Genomic DNA, 3368 nt, shown 5'->3' with positions numbered 1-3368 from the left:
GCCTTTTTAATAAAATCTTTGTGTGTAATATAAATAAATCACTTTCATTCCTATACAGACACTGCATTAAGAGATGGGATTTTTTTTCTCCATAATTCCTTCAATTTCCTTTCAACAGAAGACTATTTTTGTCTATATTGGAAGCTAAAATCTGCTTTCCTAGTAGAAGCGTAATGCTTTTGGCTTCATTGCTGATTCCTGAACATGTGAATTTTTCTTTTTTTCCTCCCATTTAAATTCACTTGAGAGCTATGTGGTTTTTTCCTAGTTATGGAAGGTTATGTTTCCTCTAGCTGGAGGAGGATTTTGAGAGCTGAAAGAAAATAAGTGATCATCTTGTTAGGAAAGTTTGACGACATCTTAAACTAAAGTAGCTGTAACTAACCAATCTTTGAAAGGTGATTTAGATTTACACTTGAGCAAGACCAGTGCTTTGAGATGGAATTTTTTTGGAGACAAAGGAGGAATATTAGTGTGTAGTCTGTTCATCTTGTAATAAAGGCAAGAACAGTCTTATTGACAAAATTACAGCTTGGGGGTAAAGGGAGAAGATTACTATGGTAGAGGAAGGTTCAATCTTGATAACTTGTCTGCCTCAGCTACACTAACTGGTAGTCTAATAGCATGGTTTCCTTTTTGGGGTAAATACACATGGGGTTGTTTATGAATTCAGATGTTGCAGACGCATCCAGGCTTTAGCAGCCACTTTCTGCCCTGTAAAATGTAAGTTTTTCATTAATGAAAATGGGAGGAAAGGACCATTATATATATATTAGGTTCACTTAAACTCTGTTTAGCTTTCAGGACAGCATCTTTGTCTCCCAAACATCCAACTTGCATTCTGCAAGGTAATCTGAAGTTGGGTGTCTGCAACTGACTGAATTTACTGTTGGGTAGGAAGGTTGGTCCCTGTCTTGGCTGTCCTCTGTACCGTGCTGTTACTTACATGAGAGCCTGTAATCGAGTTCTGTGTACTATGCTTAAATTGGGTTTCCTCTTTTGATATCTATCTTCACTTCCTCTTTCTTGGACAATATCTTAAGCAATGTCTGCATAAGTGAAGAGTAATGCTAGCTGAAACCTGTTAAAACTTCACCACACCCACTGAGTCATGCCATAGGATTTTCCCTATCAGACTAATTTCAAAGATGTTTGGGGGTTTTTGGTAACAAAGGAAGTAGCTGTCCTGCACCCAACAAATAGTGTGTTTTGGAGGGGAGAAAAGAGGGAATATGACTTAAAATAACCAGCAGTGATGTATATTTTTTTTTTCTTTGCTCTGTCAGAATCTTTTGAAACATCCTTCTCCCTAGAAGGTGTCTATTCTCCTCTAGGAAGGTGAATTAGTCTTTCACTAGTTTCCAGTATGTTGAGTTAACAACACATTCTTCTTTGTCAGGCTGTTGACAGAAGTAGGTGGCATGATTTTTTTTTTTTTTCCCCAAGTATAAACTGATGAAGGCCTCTTTCTCTGACCGTAGCAGAAAAACAGAGGAGCAGCAGAACTGAAGAAAACTTGCCAATGACTTCCGTCAGCACCATGGTATTTAATGTCTTATGGCATTTGTAGCACAGAAATACCTAGTATCACAAAACCTGGTGCTTGGTGACTAATATGTGATGCTCTGCTTGGCTGGATATCAAAGTGGCTGTACCTGGCCAAACAAATTCGACCTGGGTACACTTGCAGCGGGTGTACTGTATGTTAATCCTTTTCTTCTGTTTGGGACTGGTATTAAAAAATCCTGTTAGAAGTGAAGATTGCTGCTGTAGGAACTGCTATAAACATATGCAAACATTGTAACCTCAGTTATAGCTTCTGGCAAATCCTGCATGGTCATCAATTGTCTGAATTTGCCTCTACATCAAAATAGCTCCTGAGAAGTTCTGCTCTGCTGGAGTCCCTTTCCTTCTGCACATCTTACAGTTCTTGTGGCTCTTTACTTGCCCTCTAGATCTCTACCTCTTGATCTTGGACTTTGAGTGCATTCTAGTTTGTAGGTGCCGCATGCAGTGAAGATGTGGGTGAAATTTTGATTCCACTGAATCTGAACCAAAGTTGTGCACAGGGAGTGGATTATGATGCAAAGGGAATAACCTTACAGAGATTTAAAATAATGACCATCACAAGCTCTGTTGTCAAACTTAAGATACCTAGTCCTCAATTTACATGAAATACTTTTAAAATACAAAAAAGACTTGCTTCCAATAAAAAATAAACATAGAAGAAAAAAATCAAAGCAGTACCTTCCAAGCAATACATGGGAAGCACACTTCTGTATTTAGTCTTCTAAAAGTCTAATCAAAGTCTAAACTATAAATAATGAAGGGTGGAAATAGTGTTAAAGAATGAGGGCAATTTCAACTTTGTCCTTCTGTGGCTGCATTTTTAGGTGTGGGAAAGTGGAGCTTGTTTAACCAGCTTGCTAACAAACAGCCTGATCCATTGCTAGAGAACTAGAATGCCTTGAATTTGTCTGGGTGTTGTAAAGTCTGTAGGGACAGATGTGTAATTTAGTGTCTTATCAGCTAAAAACTTATTGATTTCATGTTTCTTCCTGAAACATACCTATCTGCTTTCCTATTGGAAAATAACCTTCTCTGCTAGTAACTTGTAAGAATTGTTCTAAGTCTTTTTTTTTTTTTTTTAAAAAGATACCTGGATGTAGAAAATGCAACCATATGAAAGAAGAAAAGTTAATTCATCCAAAGTATCATGCCTATTGTTAGAAGTAGGTATGTATACAACTTGATAAGAGGCTCTCTTTTTTGATAATCCACTTTAAGTCCCAACAAGGATTTATGATAAAAAGATGCAAATCTTCCTAGTTGCAAACTCTTGGAATCCTGTACCACCTGGTTAACATCGTGTTATGGGCACTGATATTCTTACTACTTTTATTCTCTACAGAAAAAAAGCCAAGTTGAATATGCTGCTAGACTGACTTAGTATGAGGGCAGCTGGTCTGATTTAGCATATCAGTTGTAAGCCTGGGCAAATAAAGAAATCTCTTAGTAAAGAGGACAAACTGGAACACAGAGAACACAAACATGGTTTAGAGTAGGAGCAAAATTCTTTGTGGAGCCAAACTGAAAATTTTCTGGCAAAAAACTAAACACACAGAAAAAAAAAAAAAAAGGCTTCTTTTGGGTCAGTCCAGAATTTAGAGTCAGGCATTATTAATGTAGTTTTTGAAGAGAGGAAGCTGGTGTATCCTCCTCTCTTTTTGTTCCTTAAAATGAATTTTTTTCAGACCAAAAGCCAGTGATCTTAGACAAATTTGTTAAAGCACTGAAACTAGATTTTACAATATTTGGAAAATTCACATATTTCTTCTTCTCTGAAACTGTTTACTGAATTCAGTATT

Source organism: Gymnogyps californianus, chromosome 1, assembly GCF_018139145.2.
Source record: "Gymnogyps californianus isolate 813 chromosome 1, ASM1813914v2, whole genome shotgun sequence".
NCBI classification, from domain to species: Eukaryota; Metazoa; Chordata; class Aves; order Accipitriformes; family Cathartidae; genus Gymnogyps; species Gymnogyps californianus.
Note: the sequence above shows the minus strand (reverse complement) of the source record.